The following is a 7,500-nucleotide window of genomic DNA, read 5'->3' on the forward strand; positions in this document are numbered from 1 at the left end:
GAGGGCCCTTGGGGGCGCTATCGCTTTTAGGAGGGCCCGAGGAATCGCCACCGCCCCTGAGAGAACTCTTGGCAGTGCCGTCGCCCCTGGAAGGTCCTTGTCGGCTGTTGTGTTTGCACTATTTAAATCTCTGAGAGATATAACGTTAAATAAATACACCGCCCATTGCATTTCTAGTGTCATCGCAACCTGAACAGTGAAAAGTAGATTATATATCCAAGAGGAAAACATAAGTTGGGGTGTTGTGCTGACTGATTGCTCTGTTCTCCTATTGGCTGTAATTTGGTGGGTTTACATTTTAGTCCACCAATCACAGTCAAGTAAGGGATTGCTGGACAAATGCAATATGTACGACACCAGGGTGAAGCCTCTGGGGCGCTGTCGCTCCTGGGAGGGCCTCTGGGGGTGCTGCCACCGCTGGGAAGACCTGGGGACGCTGCCGCCCGTGTGAGGGCCCCTTTACCTCTTTAACCCCATTTCCTATTAAAACGTTTTTTCCCGTACCCCCTTTTCACTGTTCCCTCTTCATTCCTTTTTTCCCTCCTACTATTTTTTACCCATGTGCCCCTATTTCGGTTTTTCTAAGCCTCAACTATTTTCTCTTCTTCTTGGGATATAATATATAAATATAATTTGGGAATAATAATATATATAAATATACTTATTTTCGTTGTTTATTAAAAAAATATTTACATAGTAATTAAATTAATTAAATTATTGTGGTGATACCACACCACCAAAGGCTGTGTCCGTTCCTGGTATGACAGTCAGTTGTATCACACACACAGCTCTTATAGTAGTAGCCACAGTCCCTAAGCACGTCCACAATGTTCTTGTCAGTAACAGACAGCCAGCCTAAGGGGCTTCACACTGCCTCTTTTTCACAAAGCTCTTATTAGCTGTACATAATAACTAGCACTCTCTCAAAGCCCATGGCAGTTTATACAGGCCCCATGTAGACCCTGATAGCAGTCTCCCACAGGTCCTGGCAACACCACAGAACCCTCTAGGAGCCTCACACAGACCCTTAGGAGTATCAATCAGACCCCTTAGATAGCAGTCTATGAGCCTCAAACATCAAGTATTATTCACAAACAGCCCCTAGCAGCCTCATGTACACCCTAGGGGCCTCACAAGCAGCCCCTAGCAGTGACACACTGCCTCAAAAGAATTACAAAATATTTAATAATTACAAATTAGTCCACAAGAAAAACTTCTTAGATTTTCAACATGTACAACATAGACAAAAACAAATTATAATTCCAAAAGTTTGTCCTCAGGAAACTCATTGCTTACTTACACACAAGTTGTAAAGTACGTAAAAAATACCGAGAATTACAGTAAATACTTAAACTATCATCTTTTATTACAAACAGTAAGTTCAACAAAGTTATTACACACTATTGATCAAGTTTATGAATACAGTATACTATAACTCCCAGTAATTATAACAGCTTTACAATGTACTTGTAACCAATGTTACAGGGTCTTTTTGTATTCAAAGTCATTAAGCGAGCTAAAGTCACCAGAGACATCCTATTGGTGGACCACAGCAGTGACGTCACTAGTTGCCTACGTCATTGGTGGGACTGAAACCCAACATTTTACAATGATCTAACTTAACAAAAATTGGACTTGTTCTTTAACTTCAGTCATAATTCTGACTATTATTTAACAGTCATTCTTGAGAACTTACAGATAACATCCACACAATAGTTTATAATAAGTGTATTACAGTCTGACCCTTAGTAACCCACAAGTCTATATGGTTACTCCCATACAAAACCTCCCCCTCTCGTACACATCACAGCGAGTCCTCCTCTCACATCTACACTTTACAGTGAGTCCTCCTCTCACATCTACACTTTACAGTGAGTCCTCCCCTCACATCTACACTTTACAGTGAGTCCTCCTCTCACATCTACACTTTACAGTGAGTCCTCCTCTCGCATCTACACTTTACAGTGAGTCCTCCTCTCACATCTACACTTTACAGGGAGTGTCCTCCTCTCACATCTACACTTTACAGTGAGTCCTCCTCTCACATCTACACTTTACAGTGAGTCCTCCCCTCACATCTACACTTTACAGCGAGTCCTCCTCTCACATCTACACTTTACAGTGAGTCCTCCTCTCGCATCTACACTTTACAGTGAGTCCTCCTCTCACATCTACACTTTACAGGGAGTCCTCCTCTCACATCTACACTTTACAGTGAGTCCTCCTCTCACATCTACACTTTACAGCGAGTCCTCCTCTCGCATCTACACTTTACAGCGAGTCCTCCTCTCGCATCTACACTTTACAGTGAGTCCTCCTCTCACATCTACACTTTACAGTGAGACCTCCTCTCACATCTACACTTTACAGTGAGTCCTCCTCTCACATCTACACTTTACAGTGAGTCCTCCTCTCACACCTACACTTTACAGTGAGTCCTCTCACATCTACACTTTACAGTAAGTCCTTCACTCATTCCTACACAATACAGCGAGTCCTTCCCTCAGTCCTACACAATACTGCTCGTCCTTCCCTCATTCCTACAGTCGTCCGTAATTAAACTTTCAATATACTGTTATAATCTGTTGTAGTATTTCTGCGGACGTAGCTAACCAACAATTAATTCTACACGATACAACTTTCTGCCATGTCGGGTAAGAGACCTGTTCATGGCAGATTCATCTTTTTCTGTCCTCTTGGTCGTTTCTCTTCCTCCTGATGGTACTTCGTCATCTGGACACCATGTTGTGGTTCTCATCCTCCCTCGAGAGGTATTTCTCTATCTACCTGGAAAAGGAACAATATTCTAATTATAAAAAACAAAATTACTCTTTCTTCACACACTCATTCAATATTCACACTACCGGGTGGATTAATTGTGTTCTGGCATAATACTTTATCACCCACAACAGGTCATGATTTCCTTCTGTCGCCTCACAAGTCAACATCACTCACCAGCAACACGTCTTTTCCTGAAAATCACTGCCATGCTATCCACTTCTTCACACGCTTCTAGTGCAGCCTCCCCCTCACCATCTCCCTCTTATCATACCCTCGCTATATATACTGACACCTTTACCATCATACTCTTGCTGTTTCATATAATTTGTTGTACACTGAGTGGAGGTAGATGCTCTCCTGCTGTTTTAGATGCCGATCTCTTAGGCTATTTCCTTACCAAGAAATATTAGTGAAAAATATTTTTTGTCAGTAAATATATTACTTGTGATAGGTTCTAGACATACACCACATCACACTCCTCCCTCCCGTACACGGCAAGACACTTCACCACACCCAGACACACTCCCGTACACTGCGAGACACAAATTACCTGGTATCTTAAAACCATGCAAATTATCTGGCGTCTTCTCGTCTATAAAATATATAACTTAATAATCCACCATCTTGCTACTCGTCCACACATTATCCCGAGTCTTGACAGGTACAGGTCCACCATCTTGCTACTTGTCCACACACATTACCCCGACTCATCCGTACACAGTTTGAATAAATAATATTTATAACACCTGCACCTTCTCAACCACTCGTCATAGCAGCTCCTCCATAACACAGCTGCTTCCCGTCCACTCACGCGGTTCTCGACTCTTCACAACTCGCACCTACAAGCACTTGTTCTGGTAGCTCCGCACCCGATTCTGTAGCCGACAACATTTCTGGAACAGTTCACTCGCACTGCAGTGCTCTCTAAGCACCACGTCTGAACAGCTCACTCGTCTTGGGTGGTGGAAGGACGTGGTAGATTGACAGGGTTTACTAAGGTCTGTTCCCGATACAACGGTCAGCCCCTATCCTGTTTTTATCTTCCTTCTGCACTGGAGAGGTGGTAAGGACGGAGTAGTGTGTGGGGTCTGGTATAGGCTCACACCTGCTCTGCCGCCTCACACGTTGACTGCTAAAAAACAAAGACCAATGACACAAAGTTCAAAACTTCAAACCCCAGAAACAACTCGGTCCCGAGTAATGTTTCGAACCTTAACCCGAATCCTCACATTTTTACTGGCGCAACAAAGTAAATTCAACTCCTGACAATCACTAAGAGTAACTGAATAGGTTCTAAAATAATTTATCCGTCTATATTAACATACGGACACTAATATATATTAAAATAAGGTACTAAATTCCTGGATAATATTTGTATAAGGTGACTAACAAGTTGTTATAAGACAATAGCGAATGACATTACAGCTACCACCGCCCCAACACATACACCTCCACCCCCTCCACACAAGGAAACAAACACAATAATAGAGGAACAAACACACACAAATACAAACAAACACAGCAAATACAATACAGAATAAAACATATACGGGCAGCGGAATGAGTCATCTTGCGTCGCCATTGAGAGAGCGAGGGATCCACATTGCAAAATTGCGTTGAATAAGCGACTTTGCACTTTACCATGATTAACTGGTCGGTCCTGCAACAAGGGGCGTCACTCCAAACTCTGTTATCTTTTGACACGATCACTGGCGATGGTGGTGGTAGGGCTATTGTTGTTGTTGTTGTTGCGATGGTGGGTTGTTGTGGTGGTGGTAATGGGAGGTGGTGGTGATGATGGGTTGTTGTGGTGGTGATGGGAGGTGGTGGTGATGGGAGGTGGTGGTGGTGGGTAGAGGTGGTGATGATGGGAGGTGGTGGTGATGGGAGGTGGTGGTGGTAATGGGAGGTGGTGGTGATGATGGGAGGGATGGTGGTGATGATGGGTTGTTGTGGTGGATGGGAGGTGGTGGTGGTGGTGTAGAGGTGGTGATGATAGGAGGTGGTGGTGATGGGTGGTGGTGATTGATGTTGTTGTTGCGATGGTGGTGGTGATTATTGTTGTTGCAATGGTGGTGGGTGGTGGTTGTTGTTGCGATGATGGTGGTGGTTGTTGCTGTGGTTGGAGGCGTTTATTTTTCTTTGTTGTTGTTGTTTGTTGTATTGGTGAGTGTTGTGGTGGTGATGGTGATTATTGACGTTGCGGTGGTGATGATGGTGATAATGGTGATGATGATATAGGTGATGATGATAGAGGTGATGGTGATAGTAGTGATGGTAATAGTAGTGGTGATAGTGGTGATGGTTGTGGTAATGACACTGTAGTACTGACGATGGTAATGGTGTTGATGGTGGTGATAGTTGGTTGCTAGTGATAATGGTGATGTGAGAACCCTCTCCCTCTCACACCCTCTCCCTCTCACACCCCTTCCCTCTCTCCTCACACCTCTCTCCTCTCATACCCCCTCTCACACCCTCCCTCTCATACACCTCTCCCTCTCACACCCTCTCCCTCTCACACCCTCTCCCTCTCACACCCCTCTCCTCTCACACCCTCTCCTCTCCACACCCTCCTCCTCACATCCACCCCCCTCACACCCTCACACACTCTCCCTCTCACACACTCTCCTCTTTCACACCCTCTCCTCCACCACACCCACCCCACCCCTCACATCCACCCCCTCACACCCACCCCCTCACCATCGCTGGAGGGTGTCATCTGATCAGCATCACTCGCCCACGTTTTGACGCCATTAAATTTTGCAATCTCGTTATGCAACATCATAATGAACGACTCTTTTTGGCGTCCCCTAAATTCCGCGCTAAAATTTGGCATCACTTCGCTCGCAAATTGAGAAAAAAAAATCGATTATTTGCCACCAAGTTCACCAGTTTTGACCTTATGAGGAAAGTTAATATTTTGCTGTTAAATTGACCAGATGGAATAGAAGCGTCAATGTTATTTTTAAGCCCCAAAATGAAGGAGTTTAGTAGAGATAAGTTTACTAACCCTTTGTGTCCGAGGGGGGGGGGATGAGGGGGGTGTCTGCTGAATAAAATCATCTGGTGTTGACTAAATAACATACCCCCCCCACCCCCCCACCCCCCCAACCCAAATTACCCTCCCAATACTGAAGGGGTTAAGGTCTAGTGTGTTAGATAGACCGCAAATCTTGAGTTATATTTGCGTTAAGTCTTGGAGAAAAATTGACGCCATGTTGGATCTGAGAGTTTGAGGATGTGTTCAGAGTTAAAGTTAATGAATGATGAGATGTAAATAATTCCTGGTCGTCGGGGAGTTTGAGTCTAATGGGCTGTGTTGTACAGTAATCAGGAGTTATTACAGCGAGGAGTGGGAGTTGCAATTACTTTATGAGGTATTGCAAGGCTGAGAGTTGTTGCCAGACGGGGGTGGAGGAGGGAGAGGGAGAGAAGGAAAGGGGGAAAGGGAGAAGGAAGGAAAGGGAGGAAGGGAGGAAGGAAATAAGGAAATGAAAGGGGGGACAGTCAAATTATAATGATCAGCTATAATGAACTCAATGCTAAATGGTTACAAAGACTCAAAACTACAAATATAACACCATTGATTATTGCAACACAGCTATACATAAACACCTTCTCAACTTACCATTAATGATGTAAGGTGTTGCAGCAGCCATATATAACCACCTTGAAGAACAACCTCTGCAACACGGCTAGTTCCAGGTCCCTCGGTTACTCCCCCTATTCGTGAGCTGGTCTTAACGATTTCCCCAACACTGTAAATGTAAGGAAATTGCTCCAATTAAGCGGTATAACGACGTATTTATGTTGTGGATGTTGCAAAAACCATTAGAGTAAAAATGGTTGCAATTAGTAACTAGCGACGCCTGAGGACATGAACAGGGTGGTTGGTTGGAGTCACACATTGTTTACATTTGAGGGTGTCTCAGTGGGGGGGGGGGTGGTGGAAGGGATACAGACATAAGAGGTAAAGAGAAAATAAAAAACAATGAATACTAACAATGAAACAAATGAAAGACTATTATCACTACTATTACTACTACTATTACTACTATTACTTCTACTAGTCATTATCTGGAGAGTAAATCGTTGTTTGGTGATGAGTTTCTATACACATGCTAATCATCCGAGAACCAATAACATTACCGGGCTATAAGTTCATGTTATTTATATACATTGTGTTCCTGTACTACCTTATGTATACCTGCTCTGTCTGTGTATACAATAGACTGTCTGAGTATACATGTCTTCGCATCATTCGGCATCACTCGGCACCAGTCGGCATCATCACTCGGCACCAGTCGGCATCATCACTCGGCACCAGTCGGCATCATCGCTCGGCACCACTCGACATCTCTCGGCATCTCTCGACATCACTCTCGGCACCAGTCGGCATCTCGCTCGGCACACTCGACATCTCTCGGCATCACTCGACATCGGCATCACTCGACATCTCTCGGTATCATCGCTCGACTTCACTCGGCATCACTCGGCATCCCTCGACATCACTCGGCTTCTCTCGGCACCAGTCGGCATCACTCGACATCGCCCAGCATCACTCGACACAACACAAAGGTCAAAAATCTGAATAAAAGCGAAACAATTACAAGTATTAAAATTCATTCTGTTAACTCTCTCCATCATGGCCAGTTGGGGTCCATTGAGCGTGACGGCCGCTATTTTATGGATATTTTCGTGGATTTTGTGAAGGTTAAA

General features: G+C 44.4%; 1 long non-coding RNA gene across 1 annotated transcript; it reads right to left on the reverse strand.

Annotated features, from left to right (window-relative positions):
• Window positions 1–2,009: 2,009 nt before the first annotated feature.
• Window positions 2,010–7,082, reverse strand: LOC121868405. The gene is made up of 4 exons (XR_006089393.1): window positions 6,989–7,082; window positions 6,410–6,539; window positions 3,534–3,913; window positions 2,010–2,787 (listed from the first exon to the last, which is right to left on the reverse strand). It is a non-coding gene; the product is annotated as an uncharacterized LOC121868405 (long non-coding RNA).
• Between the last annotated feature and the right edge of the window lie 418 nt (window positions 7,083–7,500).

This window comes from Homarus americanus, unplaced genomic scaffold (genome assembly GCF_018991925.1).
Source record: "Homarus americanus isolate GMGI-L3 unplaced genomic scaffold, GMGI_Hamer_2.0 scaffold19318, whole genome shotgun sequence".
NCBI lineage: Eukaryota > Metazoa > Arthropoda > Malacostraca > Decapoda > Nephropidae > Homarus > Homarus americanus.